The sequence below is a fragment of the Lycium ferocissimum genome, chromosome 8, assembly GCF_029784015.1.
Source record: "Lycium ferocissimum isolate CSIRO_LF1 chromosome 8, AGI_CSIRO_Lferr_CH_V1, whole genome shotgun sequence".
NCBI lineage: Eukaryota > Viridiplantae > Streptophyta > Magnoliopsida > Solanales > Solanaceae > Lycium > Lycium ferocissimum.
In genome coordinates, this window is record NC_081349.1 from 24,050,182 (window position 1) to 24,074,351 (window position 24,170).

The 24,170-nt window shown below is 34.5% G+C and overlaps 1 protein-coding gene and 2 pseudogenes across 1 annotated transcript in view; all 3 read right to left on the reverse strand.

Moving 5' to 3' along the window:
- LOC132067645 (rust resistance kinase Lr10-like) overlaps positions 1–16,524 on the reverse strand; it is a 54,518-nt gene extending 37,994 nt beyond the window's left edge. Inside the window, exon 1 of the mRNA XM_059460941.1 lies at positions 16,332–16,524. The gene's annotated coding sequence lies outside the window, so the exon portion shown is untranslated. The remainder of the gene's footprint in view (positions 1–16,331) is intronic.
- LOC132067646 (rust resistance kinase Lr10-like) lies at positions 7,894–20,622 on the reverse strand (annotated as a pseudogene).
- Positions 12,492–17,317, reverse strand: LOC132067647 (rust resistance kinase Lr10-like; annotated as a pseudogene).
- Positions 20,623–24,170: the final 3,548 nt, after the last annotated feature.

The following is a 24,170-nucleotide window of genomic DNA, read 5'->3' on the forward strand; positions in this document are numbered from 1 at the left end:
GCCCTGAAGTAGTAGCAATTTGGACATGTCGTTTCGCTAGTGAACATTTGGGCCAATATTGTATTGCGGAGTACATTTTAGGTAAAATTAACAAAATGACTACCTTTTGGTAGTTTCCTATCATTTATAGCTACCTTTTAAAAATTACTATTTGTAGCTATGTTTTCTCAAATTAAGGTATTTTTTCGAATGTATTTGATGCTTATAAATACATAGTAACACAGTAAAAAATAAGATATATCCTTTGATTTAAGGCCATAATGGTGGGATCAATTAATTAGCTATTAATTGGTATTTTTTACTATACCCTTCCACAAAATCAGATTTTAGATTACCTTTCCATAACCATTTTCTATTCGTCCATCTAATCTTCAACATTCAAACATAAAAAAATCAAAAATTCAAAATTTGAAAACATTCAACAGCCAATATATTTGAAGTTTTCAATATTGATTTCGTTCTTGATTTACCCATGTATTTGATAGCATAACCAATGTATTTGCAGTTTTCAATCAAACCCCATGTATTTTATATTAAATCTCATGTATTTGTGTGAGTAACAATTTGCATCACCCATGTATTTTAGCGGTAATGTATTTGAAGTTTTCAATATTGATTTCGTTTTGATTTACACATATATTTGATAGCATAACCAATGTATTTGAAGTTACCAATCAAACCCCATGTATTTTTATATTAAATCTCATGTATTTGTGTGAGTAACAATTTGCATCACACATGTATTTGATGGATTAATTTGAACAAAATACACAAATATATAGAAAACTCACAATGTATTTTCATCACTCATGTATTTGAAACTAGATGAACTGATAGAATTAATTTGAACAAAATATAGAAAAACTTACATAAATACACCACCAACCACAACAATTGGTAGTTATATCATAGAACAAACACAAATACATATATTTTTCATCTTCTCAAAACCCTAAAAAACCCCAGACCACCAAAAAAACCCTAGCCACAGATCAAATGCAACTCAATCCAAATTTATGGGCACTGGTCCACAACCCAAAAGTCTTGGCATTTACAAACTTACAACTTGCCCACAATGGGAGATAAGCCCACAGCCATAATGAATGATCATTCTAGTTGGAACATCATTCACATAAAAAAGAAAATGGAAAGGTTAATTGCCTTCTTATGTTTAATTTGTCCACAAAGCTTGAAATCATGGAAACCAAAAAAATTTTGAGAGAGGGGCGGCCGCCACCCGTCGTGGTGGTGGTTGATAGAAGGAGAGAGAGAATTTTTTAGGGATTTGAGAAATGAAAAATCTGAAATGGGTAGTGAGTGAGAATAAAGAAAGTCAAAAATTTATGAAAAAGGAGAGAGAATGGTAATGTATATTAAGTGATTAATATTGTTACCATTAAAAGGGGATATGGGATTGAGGGTGCAAAATTTTAAGTGTATTTGTGCACCAGTAACTGAAAATTACTGTGTAGCTATATTAGTTAAATTCAAAAAGTATTTAGTTATTATTAGTAATTATAAAAAAAGTTAGTTAATATCACTAATTATGTACTAAAAGTAGCTATAACACGTAATTTTTCCTACATTTTATGTGGGAGGAGATTTTGGACAAATAGGATCATTGACGTTGTTATTTAAATATTCATGTCATTTGAGCAACTTCTGCAAACAGTAGCCTCAATAGTCAATACTACACATACTGCGGAAAGAAATATTATGCTTTTAACAAATTATAATGGGGCATAAATTTAGGACAATCTTCATTACATCTATCTTGTTAAATTATTCATAAGCCTTGACTGATTGATAAATTGTTCACAAGTTATACCAGGTGGGACATAACTTTAGTATAATCATTATCTACCTCTCTTGTTGAATAGTAGTTCATAAGCCTAGCCGAATTGACAAATCTTGTTTTCAGGAGCGGATCTAGCCTATTAATTGGGGGTTCAATTGAACCCCTAACTTTCGACACGGAGTATAAATTTATGTGTAAGTAATTATTAAAATTGTAATATATAGTAGATATGAACCCATAACTTTTAGAATATAAAGGGTGCAATACTAAAAATCTTAAGATTGAACCCACAAGATTTAAATCCAGAATCCGCCTCTGCTTGTTTTGCTCACAAGCTTTGCTAGGTGGGGCATAACTTTGATACAATCTTCATTATACATATATCTTATTAAGTAGTTCATAAGTCTTGCCAGATTGACAAAATTAAACTGTGTTGTTTAATTGTTCACGACTTTTTTTGGACTGACAAGACTTGGTACTATTTTCATTCTATGTATCTTGTTAAATCATTTGCAAGTAATGACAAATTGGTAGAACTTGCATGTCTTATTAAGTTATTCACTAGTTTTGCGGGACTAGCAAAACTTGGTACGATCTTCATTCTACCTACCTTGTTAAATTTTTTAAAAGTTTTGCCGGCTCGATAAATCTTATCCATATTATTCAATTTATAAGAACTTGTTATAATATCTGTTATACCCCATTTTAACCGGGTCACAGCGGAGTACAACATATTGGTGATTCCTAATTATTTAACTTAAGGAGTCGCCACCTAATTACTTTTACGGTGAATTAGGGCACCTATTTTAACCAAATAAATGCTTAGAATTAACTCCGATTAATGGTCTACTTAACTTATATGATTCTAGGTAAGGGTTCTAATGATCCTAAAGGGAAGGTGTTAAGCATCTTTTAAGATCTGTTAAATACGATTAACCGGCCAAACTTAGGTGAATTGAAATCAAAATAAATATTTGTCTTAAGATATCAAGTAGGCGAGTAACTAATTAAGAAAACACTTTTAACCCCAAAATGAATTAAGAAAGATGCGACTTATAATTAATAAAATGGTTTTCCTATTCAAGAAAGTAAGATTAGCCATCTTAAACTCGAAAGACTTTTTTTTTTTCGAAAACAACAAAGACTTAAAAATGGTCGTTTCCTTTTGTCAACTTGTAAAGAAAATTAGGTAACTATTTTAAAAGTCTTTAACTTGTTTAAAAACAAATAGGCAGCAAGAAAGTATTTAAAAAGGGTTTGCCAACTGAATCAACATTCAGAGCTTTTAACTTTGGCCAGAGACTAAATTCCCATTGCTTTCACGTGAAAGAGATAAATCAAATTCCATTTTCAGATTGCTCCTAAATCTAATTAGACTCATTTGGAATTGTAAAATGATTCATAAAAAATATGTACCAATTACCCCCTCTAACGTAGGAATTCTAAGGTCAATAATCTTAAAATTAGACACACAATCACAAATACGAAAGCAAAACAGTTAGTTAATCATAGGATAATCTAAAATGCAACAGTATGCTCTTTCTTCTATTCAGAGGGCAAGAAGTGAGCGAAGAAGTGGATGCGGGTTCTATATTTCCCCTTGCTTCACTTCTCTTTCTGTTCGGATGCATCGGGAGAGAACGAGAGAGGTGACTGAAAAGGAGACGCTGATTCCATGTCTAATGGCGGCAAGAGACTATGCAATGGTGAGAGTCGTTTATGAAGACTCCATTTTGCTCCGGACATTCATCCTCTCTGATCATTTTCTTACAGAGAAATGTGCAAACTATATTAAGATTTCCACCATATAAAGGCACCAAATAAATTAACAACCTGTAGCGAAAACTAACTTCGTATAAATATCTAATCCGAAAATGAAATCATTCTCTAAGTTCAAGGTGTCTAAACGTGAAGGAAACAACGTGAAGGAAACATGAATCTAGATTTCTACCAGTCTCAAAGTAAACCAAACACCATTTTACATTATTTTTATTATATCTAAACTAAACAAAAATTACATCTTTGACACAAACTTTGTTAAAATAGGCGGGGCATTTTTTATCATAGAGACAAAGAAATAGAACAGAGAAAGGAGACGGATATACTTTAAGCACACACTAACAACCAGAGTTGCAGCTATTAATATCAAACCAAACTAGAAGTGCGCTAACCATTTTTTAGGCCAAACATAGGAATCAATTAGCAAACCGAAAGGGATGACGCTTATCAGGAAATGCTCTACACTAAATCTTCACACCAGCTTATCAAAACAACATGAGAATGAGACTAATTCATTTGTGCTAAAATCTTGCTCTTAAAAGGGGCTTAAGTTAAAGAAAAGAAATAGATCTAAGCTCTAGGAAAGAGGAAGATAGGTTTCGAAAGTCATCTAAAAGTTTAAGACCAATTCAGGATCAAATCAAATGCTTGAGTTTAATGTGACTTAGGAAGAGCCTTTACTCTTTTAAAAAGAAAGCAAATTTTGAAAGGAAAAATACATACATCTAAAGAGGAAAACCAAAAAAACTATTTCAAGACTTTAACTCCTAAACATGTTCAGCCTTCAATTATTGGACCAACTAGTTGACAAAAGGAAACGACCATTTTTAAGTCTTTGTTGTTTTGAAAAAAAAAAGTCTTTCGAGTTTAAGATGGCTAATCTTACTTTCTTGAATAGGAAAACCATTTTATTAATTATAAGTCGCATCTTTCTTAATTCATTTTGGGGTTAAAAGTGTTTTCTTAATTAATTACTCACCTACTTGATATCTTAAGACAAATATTTATTTTGATTTCAATTCACCTAAGTTTGGCCGGTTAATCGTATTTAACGGATCTTAAAGGATGCTTAACACCTTCCCTTTAGGATAATTAGAACCCTTACCTAGAATCATATAAGTTAAGTAGACCATTAATCGGAGTTAATTTTAAGCATTTATTTGGTTAAAATAGGTGCCCTAATTCACCGTAAAAGTAATTAGGTGACGACTCCTTAAGTTAAATAATTAGGAATCACCAATATGTTGTACTCCGCTTTGACCCGATTAAAATGGGGTATAACAATATCATAAAAGAAGAGAAAAATAGAACGAGGGGATTATATTTTTGCAACTCAATCTCTATTTTTTTCATTTTCTTTGCATGGTCGACTGTTCCAATTGCTTCCAACCTCCAATCAATACCTTGGCAGAATGTTTTTTTCTTTCTCTGGTATTTGTTTTTTTTTAAAAAGAAAAAAGATACAATAACTGTATCCACATAAAAGTGTAAGACGAATCACTAATTTTTCACATCCATGCCAAGTTATATATGTTTCATAAATATGTTAAAATTACAAATGATCACCAACATAAATTACATATCAAAGATTCTTGTTGGTTACAATTGCTATGACATGGAATCGAAGAAATTATGTGCCTCCGTAAAAATGTGGTCCGAGAAGAACATCTTTGACTCCCCAAATAATACGTGTGATAAAATAAATTGGAATAACAGATTGAGGGAGTGCTTGTTTTAGATACGTTGATCGAAATTAAAGTCGAGGAGGACTAAAGTTTGGTAATACAAATTTACCATGGTTATGGCACGTGTTAAAACATTCTTTTTCAGCATATAATGGACTGCCTTCACCAGCAAAAATACCTTGATAACACTTTTGGTAACATGGCTCATGTCCTGGTTCAATCTTTAATTTTTGTCTTGCAAATTCATACACTGGTCCCTCAGGACCGTTGGGGTGGGGTCCGGGGTGAGCGTGGGTGTCGGGGTGAGGTTCGGGGTGGCGGTAGCCGGGGTGTGGGTGGGGTTCGGGGTGAAGGTGGCCGGGGTCAGTGGCGAATTTAGGTTGAAAAAATGGGTCACGCGAACACATGGTCCTCATTAAGTACCAAGTCTAAATCCTCAAGGTTGAGGGATCGAAACTGTTGAAAAAAAAAAAAAACTTGTTCACATTATTTAATTTGTTCACATTATATTTAATTTAGTTCATGAACTAGTAGATTGATGTATTAGGAGATACATGAATTGGTGGAAAATTCTAGATTAGTCTAGTGAGTTCTTATTCATGTACTTGGAGGATGTGAAGTGTGAAATTATTAATAGTGATACATGTATGCTAGGCTAGATACATGGATGAATTTACTTATAAATAGTCATGTAATCTAGCTATTTGAATCAAGCCAAGTTGACTAGAAAATCATCTTTCCTCCATTTCTCTTCTAGTGAGTTTTGAGTATTATTTGTGTTGTCTTGATCTCCCAAATTTCCAACAGAAACCTACTTGCTACACTTTCGCATTTAAAAAAAAAAAAAAAAAAAAACTAAAGCAGCCTTTAACTATGCATCTCTTTGATGCCGTTGTGATTATAAAACAATTTACTTATCTTTTGCTTGCCAAGTTGATGTTACTATAAAATTCTATATCTTATCTTAAAAGCAATGGTGAATCCATCCTCTTAAAATCTTGGATTCGCCTGAATCCCTATGACCTGTATTATTATAGATTAAAGTGGGTGGGGTTCGGGGTAGGGGTGGGGGTGGGGATGCATTTACTCATGCGCCCATGCAAATTTGCTTGAAACAAAGATAGTAACAATCGCAATTATTTCTTTAATTCCCTCTGTTCTTTCTTGTTGACTATGAGAAAGTTAAAAGAGGGAACAAAAAGATAATATGAGAATGATAGGGACAAGGGTGATTTTTATAGGTGAAAGAATGATATATTTTGTTGAAAATTAGATTTTGGCATAGAGTATTTAGTGGATGTCCATAAAAATTCTAAGGTAGGAAGGGAAGTCCATCAAAAGTTTAATGTGGGGAAGAGAGAAATAAGGGAGAAAACAAGGGAAATTAAGAAATTTTTGATGAGTTTAAATTTTTATAATGATCGTGTAAAAAACATTTATACCATTAGGTTATTTATGAGATAATTACATGTAATATTGGACTTTTTTAGTTTTCTAAAGCATATAAAGGGATTTTATGAGTCGGGTACTAGGCTGATTGGAGGTTTTTGGTTAAAATGAGTTGAGTTTAATGTTTTTCAATTTTTGTCTTAATGCATCATAAAAAGTGTCTGAATATCACTTTCGGGCTTGAGTAACTTTTTGAGTAAATAGCCAAAATATGAGCACTGGTCGCTTTATCTATATTTCAAAATCCAAGGTAAGGTCTGTGACGTCCATGGCAGAGGCTTGGTCAAAGAGGACAAGTAGACTTATAGCTGACATAAGTTTTTGAAGGACAGATTCACATGACACCTTAGGTAAATCTCATATAAGAATAGGAGAAGAAAGTGAAGGGCTTTATAAGGTATAACACAAGTTTATATGGTATGCACGCTTTTAGGCTTTATGATGAGTTAGCCCCAAGGACAAATCCGTAAGGTTTGTTGGGCCAAATTGGACAGTCCGTGAGAAGGTTGTGAACAACAAACCTAATGTGCTTCGACCCTTTACCAGACCCGCACATAGAAGGAGCTCAGTGCATCAAGTTGCCTTATATATCTTGGTATCCCTCTCTCTCTCTTTCTTGACATAGAATGCAATGACCTGCAGTGGCAAGAACTGAAGTCTGAGACTGCATTTTTCCAAGCATATTTTTTCACTAGCTTTAAGTACATAATAAGTCTTATTCTCGTGCACATTTGATGTCTCTTAGAATCTCAGAAATACTATGAAAATCCCAACAACCTCTATCACACTTCTTCATCTGATAGAACCTATTTACATTATTAACTGACATACAGTATGGTCTAATGCCAATTCAGTAAATCATCTTAACTAAGATATGCAGCAGAAATCAGAAAGAATTCTAACAATTATAAATAATGTTTGATCTGCTTCACCAAACCAAATACTCCAGCAGATTGTGTCTAGGATGCCATTAAATTCATATAAGTAGAAGATACATTTCAATTATATCATATGCAGCAGTTATGAAATTCCTTTAGGCAAATCACTGATCTTTTAGTGATGTTATTAAGAAAAACATGAATTTATTGCTTCCCACACTCAAGAACATCCAAGTACATTGAGGAAAATTATATAACAAAATGAGAGTATCCAAATGATAGCTTACATATCAGCAAACAAAGACTAGGTCAGTTCTACTGCTGATGAATCTCCCTCTGTTCTTGACGGAGAATAAAGGTAAGGTTTGGGAGGAATTTGCAAAGAGACTAGGTTCCCCTTCTAACATTTCCACAACCTTACTCATGGATGGTCGATTTGAGGATCAGTTTGTATGCACCATAAGCTCACCATCACCATCTTGCTTGCACATTCTTTCTCCTCTTCATTCAGTATCCTAGTAAATTGAAGCTCTTCGTCTAGTTCAATACGTTGATAGAGCCAATGTGGAAAGTAGATTTCACTTGTGCGATCAACTCCAACATCAACATTTTTTCTTCCTCCAACCATCTCTAGGACCATCATTCCGTAGCTATAGACATCAGACTTGTGAGAGACACCTCCCAAGTTTCTGCAAACGATTTCTGGAGCAATATAACCAATAGTCCCACGTGGACCTAACATTGACACAATGCTCTCCTTTTTCATGCACATTTTGGCAAGACCAAAGTCGGAGATCTTAGGACAAAAATCTTCATCAAGCAGGATATTATGAGGCTTTATATCAAAATGCAAAATCCGAGTGGTACAACCACGATGCAAGTACTCCAATCCTCGAGCAATGCCTAGTGCGATTTTGTACAATATTGGCCAGCCCAATTGGCAAACTTTGTCAGATCTTTCCTCATAGATAAACTTTTCAAGAGATCCATTTGGCATGAATTCATATACAAGAGCTCTTTTGCGACCCTCAAAACAAAATCCCACAAGGCTCACTATGTTAACATGTGATGTCCTGCTAATACTTGCCACCTCGTTAATGAAATCTTCACCACTGCCTTTTAGTTCATTCAGGACCTTCACTGCCACTTGATTCCCATTACGCAAATTTCCTCTGTATACATTACCAAATCCTCCTTGGCCTAGTTTGCTTCTGAAGCGACAGGTGATTCTTCTGATGTCTGTATAATTGTATCTCTTTGGAGCGTATGACCCATAGTTCTCTAAGAATGCTTCAACTTTTTTGTGATCCTCAGTATTAGATTCCCAAAACCTGAGGCATTTGTAGCACAAAATCTTTTCTCTGAAGTAGAAGAGTAAAACCAACAGTCCAACTGTAAACAAAACTGCACCTGTGGGGAAAAAAAAAAAGTCATGCACCATCAGAGAAAATGAAATAGTTTTATTCTGGAAGTATATGTACTATCTGGGAAATAGTCTGCTTTTGGGACAATTCAAATACTATATATGTACAAAAAAGAAATAAAAGTTGAAAGAGAAAAAGGAAAATAATTGTAGCTGTTGAAGTTTTTGGGCAGCAGAGGGTGATAAAGTGTTGCAACACCGGGTTCATCTGAACCAGTACTATCGACTCATAACATAAATTTCTGTGGATGTCCACTAAAACCGTAAATTTAGGGGATTATTAGTGGTAGTGTTGCATTTGAAGAAGTTGTTAAGATTAAGCATATTGAAAGAAATGGAAGGAGAGTTTGGAAGGGAGAAATTTTTGTTAAAAGCCTGACACTTGTGTTGCCTCAACATGATTTCAAGCTTCGGGTCCCCAAGCCAAACTGATGAATTACGCTTCTGTAAAGAATAGTACCAATCTTCTTCAGGAAGCAATCGGATTTTCGGAAATGGTTTAGCATCACAACCAGACAAAGCAATAATTCCACAATGTCAGGGATTAACTGTGTGGAAAGAGAGAAGATTGAGGTTGGGAAAGATTAATTAACAAGAATTTTAAGTTTTAAAACTCATCTAATAACTTGAGCTAGAGATAGGAAAGTTACTTGAAATTATATTGATTGTGCTTAATATCACACTCTAAGGCTTGAGAAAGCTTAGAGTGAAATTCATTGATTTAGTCGAGAGACTTTTGATGAGATTTTAGAGATTATTATCTAATTAGCATAAACTCACTTTTAGTTATAAAATCGTGAAATACATTGTATCGTTACTTGAGCGTAATTTCCTATGTATCCATACTTGTGGTCATCGATCATTTTACTTGCATTCTAGATTAGTTTTATCTTTGTTAGTTGTTAAACCAAAAAAATCAATATTGAAAAAGTGTTTGGCTTAGCGTAGAAAGTGATAATTCCTTGTTTAAATCGCCTAGTATATTGTTCTCTATGGCATCGACCCTGACTCTTAGTTGGGTAAATTATATTGCGACGACCCTGTACACTTTCTCTTTGAGTAGTGGATTGGATGTTATCAATTATCAGGAAAATACATATGTATTTATATGTATTTAAAGGATTCCAGTACAAATACATGTGAAAACTTAAATGGATAATTGGTTTATTTGAGTTACAGTTATATTTATTTTTTTCAGTGTCATGTAATTTTGATCTAATTATAATTATAAACATTATCATAAATATATATGTATATTGTATTGTAATTTATTAACATAATAATCTATATATTCTCTATGTTACCTTTGCAGGAAAGAGTTATATACGCAAATATTATGGAAGATATGATCAAGACGTGATTTATGGGATTTGTTATGATGTCTTCCATTTTTAAAAGATTGGAAGATATGATCAAGACGTGATTTATGGGATGTGTTATGATGTCTTCCATTTTTAAAAGATTCCATCCAGAATGTGGCACTATAATTACGCCCAAAAAAATAGGAACAACACAAAATACATGCATTGATAAAAACGAAATACAACCATAAAAAAGTAAAAAGTAGCTACAAATGGTAAATATGAAAAATTAGCTATAATTGTTTAGAATCTTCCACAATATGGTGGTTTATGTAAGTTTCCCTTCTTAATTTAACCAAAGAACTAAACATATTCAAAATGAAAATATCTAATATGACATATAGCAAAACATTTGTCGTTTCACGTTTTATTCACAAAAGATAAGAGGTAAAATTTAGGAACTTTTAAAATATACTCTCTTTGTCCCAATTTATGTGATACACTTTTCTTTTTAGTCTATCATAAAAATAATGATACATTTCTATATTTAGAAATAATTTAACTTGAAACTTCCCTTTTTTACCTTAATGAATATATTTAGAACCACACCAAATATATTGACTTGTTTTAGACTATAAGTTTCAAAAGTCTTCATTTTTTTTTTTTTTTTTAAAACTCGATGTGAAGTCAAACTATCACATAAAATTGGGACGGAGGAAGTAGTCACTTTTTTGGGCGGATTGCCCTTCAAAGGAGCTGGTCTTAAATTTTTGGCCCTCAAATTGCTGGTTTTTTATTTTTATCCTTCGCCTAAAAAAGTGGCTGAAAATACCCTGAGGTTCTGGTTTCGAACCCGAGCTCAGTAAAAAAAAAAAAATGCAAGGCAAGGTTTCGCGAAAGTTCTGCCTTAAAAGACAGAATTTAGTTATGCCTTAAGTCAAATTATGCCTTAAAAGGCGTAACTTTTGCTAAACCTTTGCAGTGCGATTTTTTATTCATGAGATAATTACATGTAATATTGGACTTTTTTGGTTCTTTAAAGCGTGTAAAGGGATTTTATGAGTCGGGTACTAGGCTGATAGGAGATTTTTGGTTAAAATGAGTTGAGTTTAATGTTTTTCAATTTTTGGCGTAATGCATCATAAAAAGTAGCTGAATATTTCACTTTCGGGCTTGAGTAACTTTTTGAGTAAATAGCCAAAATATGAGCACTTTCGCTTTATCTATATTTCAAAATCCAAGGTATGGTCTGTGACATCCATGACAGAGGTTTGGTCAAAGAGGACTAGTAGACTTATAGCTGACATAAATTTTTGAAGGAGAGATTCACATGACACCTTAGGTAAATCTCATATAAGAATGGGAGAGGAAAGTGAAGGGCTTTATAAGGTATAACACAAGTTTATATGATATGCACGCTTTTAGGCTTGATGATGAGGTAGCCCCAAGGACAAATCAATAAGATCTGTTGGGCCAAATCGGACAATCCGTGACAAGGTTGTGAACAACAAACCTAATGTGCTTCGACCTTTTACCAGACCCGCACATAGCAGGAGCTTAGTGCATCAAGTTGCCCTATATATCTTGGTTTTCCTCTCTCTTTCTTGACATAAAATGCAATGACCTGCAGCCGCAAGAACTGAAGTCTGAGACAGCATTTTCTTCAGTACCAACTGGGATTCCAAGCATATTTTTTCACTAGCTTTAAGTACATAATAAGTCTTATTCTTGTGCACATTTGATGTCTCTTAAAATCTCAGAAATACTATGCAAATCCCAACAACCTCTATCACACTTCATTTGATAGAACCTATTTACATTATTAACTGACATACAGTATGGTCTGATGCCAATTCAGTAAATAAGTAAATCATCTTAACTAAGCTATGAGGCAGAAATCAGAAAGAATTCCAACAAAATTGTTGATAATTTTGTTATAAATAATGTTTAATCTGCTTCACCAAACCAGATACTCCTGCAGATTGCGTCTAGGCTGCCATTAAATTCCATATAAGTAGAATGTACATTCCAATTATATCATATGCAGCAGTAATGAAATTCCTTTAGGCAAATCACTGATCTTTTAGTGATGTTATTAAGAAAAACATGAATTTATTGCTTCCCACACTCAAGAACCTCCAAGTACATTGAGGAAAATTATATAACAAAATGAGACTACACAAATGATAGTTTACATATCAACAAACAAAGACTAGGTCAGTTCTACTGCTGATGAATCTCCCTCTGTTCTTGATGGAGAATAAAGGTGAGGTTTGGGAGGAATTTGCAAAGAGGCTAGGTTCCCTTCTAACATTTCCACAACCTTACTCATGGATGGTCGATTTGAGGGATCAGTTTGTATGCACCATAAGCTCACCATCACCATCTTTCTTGCACATTCTTTCTCCACTTCATTCATTATCCCAGTTAATTGAAGCTCTTCGTCTAGTTCAATACGTTGATAGAGCCAATGTGGAAAGTAGATTTCACTTGTGTGATCAACTCCAACATCAACATTCTTTCTTCCTCCAACCATCTCTAGGACCATCATTCCGTAGCTATAGGTGTCAGACTTGTGAGAGACACCTCCCAAGTTTCTGCAAACAATTTCAGGAGCGATGTAACCGATAGTTCCTCGTGCACCTAACATTGACACAACACTCTCCTTGTTCATGCAAATTTTGGCAAGACCAAAGTCGGAGATCTTAGGACAAAAAACTTCATTAAGAAGGATATTGTGAGGCTTTATATCAAAATGCAAAATGCGAGTGGTACAACCACGATGCAAGTACTCCAATCCTCGAGCAATGCCTAGTGCAATTTGGTACAATATTGGCCAATCCAACTGGCGAACTTTGTGGGATCTTTCCTCATAGATAAACTTTTCAAGAGATCCATTTGGCATGAATTCATATACGAGAGCTCTTTTGCGTCCCTCAAAACAAAATCCCACAAGGCTCACGACATTAACATGTGAGGTCTTGCTTATACTTGCCACCTCGTTGATGAATTCTTCACCACTGCCTTTTAGTCGTTTCAGGACCTTCACAGCCACATGACTTCCATTAGGCAGAGTTCCTTTGTACACATAACCATATCCTCCTTGACCTAATTTGTTTTTGAAGCGACCTGTAATCCTTTTGACTTCTGAATAGTTGTATCTCTTTGGAGTATATGAGCCATAATTCTTTAAGAATGCTTCAATATTTTGGTGATCCTTGTCATTAGATTCCCAAAACCTGATGTATTTGGACCACAAAATCTTTTCTCCGAAGCAGAAGAGTAAAACCAACAGTCCAACTGTAAACAAAACTGCAACTGTGGAAAAAAAAAAAAAAAAAGAAGTCATGCACCATCAGAGAAAATGAAATAATCTTATGCTGGAAGTATATGTACTATCTGGGAAATAGTCTGCTTTTGGGACAATTCAAATAGTATATATGTACAAAAAAGAAATACAAGTCGAAAGAGCAAAAGGAAAATAATGGTATCTGTTGAAGTTTTTAGGCAGCAGAGGGAGATAAAGTGTTGCAACACCGGGTTCATCTGAACCAGTACTATCGACTCATAACATAAATTTCTGTGGATATCCACCAAGAACCGTAAAAAGGTTGGACCCATAGAGCTTATATCCTGGATCTGCCTCTGCTGTGCAGTGGCAGTTTCATAAAAGACTAGAGAAGATGAGTTACCTGTGGCCACCGAGAACCAGGTTGTCCTTAGGTGACCTGTGAGTTTCAGATTATAAAAACCTCTCTCTGGTTAAGCGAAAAGTCTATTAAGGAAGAAGGAGAATAAGAGTTTAATTGGGAACGGAGACAGTTTGAAACCTAGATGTATATTTGATGCCACAAAGTGGTTGAAGCTTAGGGTCCCCATGCAGGTGTAATCAAGCATGGACATCAGAGCGCGATCAGATTGTGTGGCCTGCACTACGATGAGAAGATAATGACACAGAAAGAAGCAAAAAAAAAAAAAAAAAAAACCAGCATGGGTTGTGAATATACTCCAGCTTACGGAGGTCTATCTTACACGATCACATAACCAAGAATATTTTCACTGTTATTACTTTCTACTATCTAAAACATGGGATAATGGCATCATATCATTTAGTGATATGGAATAAGAAAGGGCCTTAACAAATGTTAACTTGACCTTGAAAATGGAGCACATTATATGGAGATGTCTACCTTTCTGACAATGAAATTTGTTGGTTTTGTCAGTCTGACATTGACCTCCACCATAGTGACATTGGTAAAAGTCATCAAACAGTTTCCATTCTAATAGAATTTCGGGACCTAACCAGTTGAACAAATCACCATGACTTGAATGAATTGGCAATATGATAAGTGTATATGATATGTATTCATCACCATGGGAAAGCTTGTAGTGTATGCTAAAGCCTTCACAGCCATTGTACATATTATAACCAGAAAAACGATCGTTCTTCTTCTGAGTAACGTTTAGGGGATTATTACTGGTAGTGTTGCATTAGAAGAAGTTGTTAAGATTAAGCATATTGAAAGAAATAGAAGGAGAGTTTGGAGGGAGAAATTTTTGTTAAAAGCCTGGCACTTGTGTTGCCTCAACGTGGTTTCAAGCTTCGGGTCCCCAAGCCAAACTGATGAATTACGCTTCTGTAAAGCATAGTACCAATCTTCTTCAGGAAACAGTCAGATTTTCGGAAATGGTTTAGCATCACAACCAGACGTAGAAATAATTCCACAGTCAGGTTGTGTGGAAAGAGAGAAAGGAAAGGTCAGGTCATTAAGATTTCCACATGAAAAGAATTTGGACAGATAGAATCATTGCTGCTATTTGCCTGAGCTAAAATCAGAAGAAGACATAGAAGGAAACATATAAAAGAAGAAGCCAAAGCCACATTGATCCTACCGCAATAAGAGGAAAGCTCACCAGCCTATATCTTATAAGACCAAGTGACATAACTTCCAAACAGGCTGGACTTATTAGGGAAAAGAAAGGCGAAGAAAACAGGAAATGTTCACATTAGCTTTTGTAGCAATTGATACCAGTAGAAAGACTTGACTTCTTGACTCTACACCATAACAGCTATTTCTCATCATTTTCAGGACCAAAGTCTCCTAGAAAACAGAAGCTATACATCCAAAGGTGAGAAACGGAAAAAAGGAAAAGAAAAAGGTTCTAATCACATCCCAAAGTTCTGAATAAGAGAAGACTGAGACACCAAAATATATACTGCATCCCTCGACATCATGTTTAAATATATCTGAGAATTTCTTTGTTGAGAGGAAGCGGGACGGACTAAATTTACTCCTCTTGTAACACCAAATAAAGTAGACAATCAAACAAGTTACTATTGCCAACCCAACTCCACCAAAACCTGGAAGAGAAGTTGGTACTCTTTTTTTATGAGAAAAGGTAACAGACTTTATTAATGATTACCAAGAAGGTACAAGAAAGAGTACAAACTAGAAAGTTTCCCTCTATATGTTGATGGAATGCTAAAGATCTAACATAGAGTTTATATCCGATACAATGTTCTTCCTACCCCAAAAGAATAGATTTTTCAAACATCTAGATCTAACATGAAGTATGTTTTCCCACCTATCATTAAAACATCTGTTATTCCTCTACTGCCAGACATTCAAGAAGGAATTTCCCTTAACTCCACTATCCAAAAGTTTTGTGTAACCTAAAGAATTTAAGTTTCTTGTTCTTTTCTTTTGAACTGGAAGAATTTAAGTCTCTTCTTTATGTTTCTTTATCTCTAGAGAAGTGTTGCCTTATACCACTATAAAGATGAAAACTTAAATGATATGCATGGAAACACTCTAATAGGAAATTGCATTGCGGCTTAATATATATATTAAACTACCTGAACCTAGAATCAGCCCCACCATACTTCTTCTAGTCGTTGTTGCATCTACAAAAGGGATAATGTAATGAAATATTATTGATATGTGATATGAAAACAAGAAAGGACCCTAAGAAATATGCACTAGACTTCAAACATGTTGATTATTTGGGAATGTTTACCTTTGTGACAATAAAATTTGTTGGTTTTATCAGTCTGGCATTGACCTCCACCATAGTGACATTTGTTACAGTCATCAGAGAGTTTCCATTCTACTAGAAATTCAGGACTAAAAAAGTTGTCATCTAATGTTGGGCGAATTGGCAGCTGGAGAAGTGAACAGTTGGCAGTAAGATTGACGGCTGGAATGACTTCTTCATCTACAATTATTGTACATTTTATAACCTGAAAATTGGTCGTACTTCTGGGTACTACTAGTGCTATTGCATCTGTAGAAGTCGCGCATGCTCATAAGGAGAATTTTGGAAGAAACAGAAGGAGAATCTGGAAGGGAGATATTTTTATTAAAAATCTGGCACTTGTTTTTCCTCAATATAGTTTGAAGCTTTGGATCTACAAGCCAAACTGTATAATTAAACGGCCATTCTGTACCATCATACCAATCTCCTCCAGGAAGCAGCTGGATTTTTGGAAATGATTTAGCATCACAACCAGACATAGAAATAATTCCAGAGTCAGATTGTGGGGAAAGAGAGAAAGGAAAGCTCAGGTCAGTAAGATTTCTACATGAAAAGGACTTGGGACAAGTTGAATCACTTTTTCCCTTTGCCTGAACTAAGATCAGAAGAAGAGACAAAAGGAAGCTTACAAATGAAGTGATAGCCATATTGAACCTACTGATTAAAAGATCAATATCCTATCTCAAGAAGAGGAAGATTAGATTATGAACTCAGTTGTTCACAGCACTTGTGCTTAAAAGCACAGCGGATTTGGAAAAGTTGTTAAGAAACGTATATTAGGTGCTGTGAGGGAAGACTCGAAGTACTTACTCGTTGCTGTAAAGACTTGAAGTCTTGCAGCAATAACTAGACTTTGTTGTCAAGCCCTGTGAAGAGACTGACTTGATATGTTTTGTGCTAATTGTTTCACAATTTCCAAAACGAATTAAACATTTGGTTTGACCCACATAACCTGGTTTAAATGAGGGATTACGGGTTGAAAACTTTCTATAGAAAATAAGAATTCGAAAAATAATAATTGAAGAGCCAGTAGGAAGAGTAAAACCTGGAAAATAAATGGATGACTATAAGAATTGTACTGCAAAGACTTGGGATAGGAATAAGTCTCTGTATTAAATACAGATATTTCCAAAGATTTTGGCAACGTGTAGAGGATTATGCATCTTTTTCTCTTCTTTCTCCGTTTGGTCGGTCACTATCATGTGCAGAGGCTGACCCACGTGATAAGGAGGGAGGGCAAGTGCAATAGGTAACTTCAGGAAATTTTTTGTATATATATGTGATATACCTTAAAAAATTAGTATATATATATATATATATATATATATATATATATATATATATAACTGTGCAGTCCTATACACATAAGAGCATTTGGTGCACTGGCTGAAGCCTTTGCTTCCCACAGGATCCATTTCCCAGATGGTCTCCCTTTGATATTTTTTGTTAATAATCCTCTTTTGCACCGGATATTTTGCTTTTACCCCAAAATTAATATGCACAAATGAGATACCCAGGATTGATCGTGTAGCCATTCAAATCCTGGGTCCGCCTCTGATCATGTGTAGTTAAAATCATATAACTGTTCAGTTATGGCATATTCCACAATGGTTCTAGTATACCTAGAAACCTTCTCAGGCATTGTAAATATAAAAAATATACTCGCACTTGTTGTTTATACTAAATCAATACATGCACAATATACTACCAAAGGTTGTAGTGGGGTGGTAATTACCTCTCCATCCTTAACCAAAAGTCTCGGGTTCGAATCCACGAAATGGAGTCAACCTGGTAAGGAGCGCTTTGACATACAGATACAACAATTATACTCAAAGAATTTACTTCAGTATCAACTGAGATTCCAAGCACATACTTCACTATCTTTAAGTACAAAATAAGTAGTTCTTGTGCACATTTAATGTCTCTTAGAATCTCATAATTACTATGAAAAAGGGATCTTAGAACATCCCAATAATCTCTATCACACTTTTTCATTTGATAGAACCTATTTACATTATTGGCTGACTATAGTATGCTCTGATGCCAATCTATGTCTATATACATATATATATATATATATATATATATATATATATATATATATATATATATATATATATATATATATATATATATATATATAATAAAGCTAGGCATAGACAAGGTGATATGACACCTTTCTATTGCCAGCATTTGCATTTTTCTTTTTTCTCCTTTTTTTGACATTTTTTCTATCTTTCCCTCATTTTCTGTTGAGGGGAAGAAAAGAAAAAGACAAAAAAAAAAAGAACTCAACATTTTGCTAATTCCAGCATCTTTAGCAACTTCCATCGTCTTCTAAAAGTGCAAAATTCAAGAATTGTAGGAAAAAGGAGCTTACCCGAAAAAAGTGAGAAGGGAATGAAGTTGGGGAATCTGATCAGGCAGCCTTTTTAACATATTGGAAGTTGGGAGGGGATCTGAAGCAGTCCAGTGTGATGGGTTCTTCTAATAGTGCGAATTCCATTTTGGTTTCATTGTACTGCCATTTCTTTGTTTTATTTAAGTGTGCATTTTGCAGAAATACAGGGTAAGGCTGCATACAATAGATCCTTGTGGTCCGGTCCTTTCCAGGACCCCGTGCATAGCGGGAGCTTAGTGCACCGGGATCCTTTTTTTTAGGTGTGCATTTTAATGGAATAAGCTCTCGATTTAGCGGAATAAACTTTGAGAGGTATAATTTTGAGGGATATTTTTCCAAGTCATGTTTATCAACAATAGGTTTGCATCATGCGAAGTAAAGAGACTTCTTCGTATTTTGCGATGTTAATGACAACTAGTGTACTATTCGCGCTTCACGCGATCATAATTAATTTATACAGAAGCATTTAAGGTTAAATATAACAAAAATAATTTATTAGATCGGTATATGTTGTTTGAATAAGAGAACAATTTATAAGAATTCAACATAAATTTAGTGGAGGACCAGACACTTCTAAGACAAAAGCCAAATAAGATGAAAAAGAACCAATGTAATTAGAAATTTTCATCAAAAAGTATTAAACTATTAATTGCATATATACTATGGAAAAAGTTAAACAAAGATTCAACAAAATGTCAAATAAAGAAATGAATTTTATTGAAAAATAATTTCCAGATAAAGTAGACAGCTACAGTTATCATCACCAATCCTACTCCACCAAAAGCTGAAAGAGAAGTCAGTAATCCAGGTCTTTGGAAAAGGTAAAAGAAATAGCAAGGAGAAGGACTTTTCCCTCAACTCCACTATTCATACATTTATATAACCTAATGTACTTGTTTGTCATGTCATCCTCTGTCATTATGCATAATTTTTGAGCTTTTACCACAATTAAGAAGAAATCTAAACAGTATGCAGTTTATGGATATTTAATTACCTGCTCCCAGAGTCAGTCCCAACTTGCTTCTAGTCATTTTTGCATCTAAAAAAAAGTGGGAAAATATTATGAAACATTTACCGATATGTGATATGAAAACAAGAAAGGGTCTGAGAAATATCTACTAGACCTTGAGCATGTGGATTATTTGGATATGTACAACGAAATTTGTTGGTTTTATCAGCCTGGCACTGACCTCCATCATAATGACATCGGTAACAGTCGTAAGACACTACCCATTCCACCAGAAAAACATGACTTAACATTTTGAACACATCAACATCATCTGACACCGAGTCAATTGGCAATCTGATAAGTGAACAGTTGGCAGGAAGATTGCCTGCTTGAATGTCTTCATGATCATCTCCAAAAAGCTTGTAGTATATGATAAAGCCTTTACAATCATTATACTTTTTATAACCAGCAAACTGATCATTATTCTTCTGGGTAATGTTTGAGGCATTATGACTGGTGCTGTTACATTTGAAGAAGTCGTGAAGCGTAGGCATGGTGAAAGAAATAGAAGGAGAGTCTTGAAGGGAGAAACTTTTGTCAAAAACCTGGCACTGGTGTTGCCTCAACATGGTATGAAGCTTCGGGTCCCAGAGCCAAACTGTATAATTTTGTGGCTTTTTTGTAGCATTGTACCAATCTCCTCCAGGAAGCAGTTGGATTCCTGGATTTGTTTTAGCATCACAACCACACATGGTCATTATTCCACAATCAGATTGTGGGGAAAGAGAGAAAGGAAAGCTCAGGTCAGTAATTTGTCCACATGAAAAAGACTTCGGACAAGTCGAATCATTTTTGCCCTTTGCCTGAACTAAGATAAGAAGAAGTGATAGAAGGAAGCTTACAAATGAAATGATAGCCATATTGTATCCTCCTACTGATTAAAAAATCAATATCCTATCTCAAGAAGAGGAAGATTAGATTATGAACTCAGTTGTTCACAGCACTTGTGTTTAAAAGCACAGTGGATTTGGAAAAGTTGTTGAGAAACGTATATTAGGTGCTGTGAGGGAAGACTTGAAGTACTTACTCGTTGGTGTAAAGACTTGAAGTCTTGCAGCAATAACTAGAATCAAGTCTTGCAGCAATAACTAGACTTTGTTGTCAAGCCCTGTGAAGAGACTGACTTGATATGTTTTGTGGTAATTGCTTCACAATTTGCAATACGAATTAAACATTTGATTTGACCCACATAACCTGGTTTAAATGAAGGATTAAAGGTTGAAAACTTTCTACTAGAAAGTAAAAATTCGAAAAAAAAAAAAATCATTGAAGAGCTAGTAGGAAGAGCAAAAACTGGAAAATAAATGGATGACTATAAGAATTGTACTGCAAAGACTTGGGATGGGAAAAGTCTCTGTATTAAATATAGATATTTCCAAAGATTTTGGCAACGTCTAAAGGACTTTTTGTTGACACCCAATTTTGTCCCGCCCTTCTTTCGAAATATTTATTTGCGCTTTTATATTTTTGACAACTTAAGAGCATTTATTTATATTTTATTGCAATTATTAGCTTTCTGTTAATATCGTCGCTTTTTTTTTTCACTATCCAACTATAGTCATCGCCTATTATCATTACCGTTATTATTATTATTATTACCGTTAGTATTATTATTATTATTATTATTATTATTAATAGTATTGTTATTATTATTTTTCATTATATTGCGAGCACTTAATATTATAATCGTGATGATCATTTTTAACATTTTATTTATCGTCTTTCGCAAAACGCATGGCATTTATTTTATTAAACGATAGCATTTTCTTATTTTTAAACTTTATAAATATTATTGCACAACTATTACGATATCATATATATATGTATATATATATATATATATATATATATATATATATATATATATATATATATATTTTTTTTTTTTTTTTTTTTTTAGTCAAGTGCTAATGAATATATTTTTATATTAAGTAATATTTTGGTGCGCGTTAGTATATAATTAAGTAAAGAGTATCCTTCATTTAAATTTAGAAGCCCGAATAAATATAAGAAGAAGGTATTTTTCAACCCAATATCAAAAGACTTCATACTAGCCCAACTCATACAAAATCTAGTCCTAATTTGGTCAATAATAGCCCAAAGGAGAGCCCAATCCACACAACCCATTCCATACAACTTTTCCACGTGGATGCCACGCAAGCGCCACGTCTGTGCCAAATGGTCAATAACACACGCCCCCACACCTCACACGCCTCCCGGGTCCAAACACACGCCTTCCATATGTCACTCTCGGGTTGGCCGAGCAATTAAGTCTTAAACCCTAGGTTCCTAATTGATATTGGATGGTCTATTTTACCCTCACTTAACCCAAGCGAAATACCCATTATACCCCTTGATGCCCTAATATTCTAGGTTTTCATTCTTTGAGCATCATAGCCGCGCCTCCTTCTCTCTGCCATGGGAGGAAATAATTTTGTTTCCTTCTCCATTTTTAACAAATTCTGACCTTCACACCGAAAAGGCAGGGATTGTATGGCAATTCCGAGTAAACCTCTGTAAGAATCACGTGAAAACTGTTAGGTCCAAGGTTTCACCTATCAATTTTGATGATAACAAACCAACATAATTATTAATAAAAGAACATTTACTTGTGGTAAATTTATTTTTGGTACAGGTTTATTTGATGAAGAAGGATTTGGTGAAGATCTAATCAAATATGGAAAAGAAGGTATTACGAGATGGAATTTACGGAAGAAGATGTGGAAGGAAAATACTTACTCAAATCAAGGTGCAAGAATTATAGAAAGAATATTTACTACAATTCTACAAAAGGAAAGATCAAGATCAATTTGTTGCTTAAGGAAGATCCAAAATCTATGAAGTATCAAGATGTCTCTAGTTTACAAAAGTGTCCACATTCAGAGTTATCAAAGTCCAAATTCAAGAAGATGAATGTGATTACATTCAAAATAATATAAAGATCCAAAGTGAAATGAAGAGGATCTTGAAATTCTCTTGGGTTGTTTAAATAAGAGCTCAAATTTGTATAGCCAGAAACTTGTCATATGAAGAACACTTCGACAAGCAATGACGATATATTCAGAAGAATAAATCATGAAGATTGGTACCGCACCAAAGAAGGAAAGGCTCCAATCCAAAGAGATTGGTCTTGGATTCAAAAAGGAAGGTCTATAAAAGTTGGAAATTATGAGTCAATGGTGAACATTATTTTATTATTCCATAAAGGGACCAGATTTGTATATGGCAAAGGCAAATCCGTTCTTAAAATATTTAATTGAAGAGAGAAAGGAAATTATATTCTTTTATGTATTTTCCTATTATGATCAACAAAGTGGAGATCTCCTCTATACTAGCACCGGTGTCAAAAATTATGAAAGAGCATATAAGGAAGGCCTTGTTTTACGTAAGACAAATAAGAGAAAATATTCTCTATGTTACAAAGATCATATTGTACATGCACAAAGCTTTCCTTTCCAAATAATAAAGCTATATAAAAGCATGTTATATGGAAATCAAGGATTTGGATGAATCAAGTCACGGACCAAGGGAGGCATTCAAGAATTTAAGGAAGATTGGAGCGATATCGTGAATATTCCAAGATTGGAAGATCACCGCATTTTTGAAGATCAACGACTAGAATACTCAAGGACCAAATATAAAAGAGAAGGCACCGCAAGGAAAAAAGCACGCAGCCACTTATACTTTCGTCTCAACCTTCTCAAGTTCTTTGCTCTACTTTTCATAAGCATTGTAATCTGAGTGACTTCTTGTGTAAACAAAAAAGAGAGGAGAGATATAGTATAGTTGGTGAGGCTTTGTATTGAGCGGTTGTGTCATTGTTTGTTTCTTTGGTGAGCGAGTAAATACCAAAGAGTCGTTGTTGGTGAGCGAGTGAAAAACCAACTTTGTGCGTTATTGGTGAGCGTGTCAAAACCAACCCTTGTTCGTTGTTGGTGAGCGAGTGAAAACCAAACTTGTAAACGTTGGTGGTGAACGAGGAAAACCACAAAGGTGTACTAACTCAAACTACAAAGAGCTTAAAGAGATAACCTCCTTGAACCCAAGGGACCGGATTAGGATACCACATTGGTTCCGAACCGATAAAAAATTCCCGTGTCATTTATTTTATTGCTCTCATATTATATTCGCACCCTTACTATTTGTTGTGGTTTATACTTGTGCAAATCGAAGGACTAATAATTTTGTGCGTTTTCGCTATCACGATTTTATGAACATTAGTCGACTAGATTTTTTAAGGTGCTTACAATTCACCCCCCCCCCCCCCCCCCTCTTGTACTTTCAATTGGTATCAGAGCCTCGTCTCACATTTTTATTTTTGCTTAACAGCAAGTGAGGAAAGATCCATGGCAGGACATCAAATTACTGAAGCCATATTTCAAGAGGGATTCTCAACAAGCAGGCCACCCTA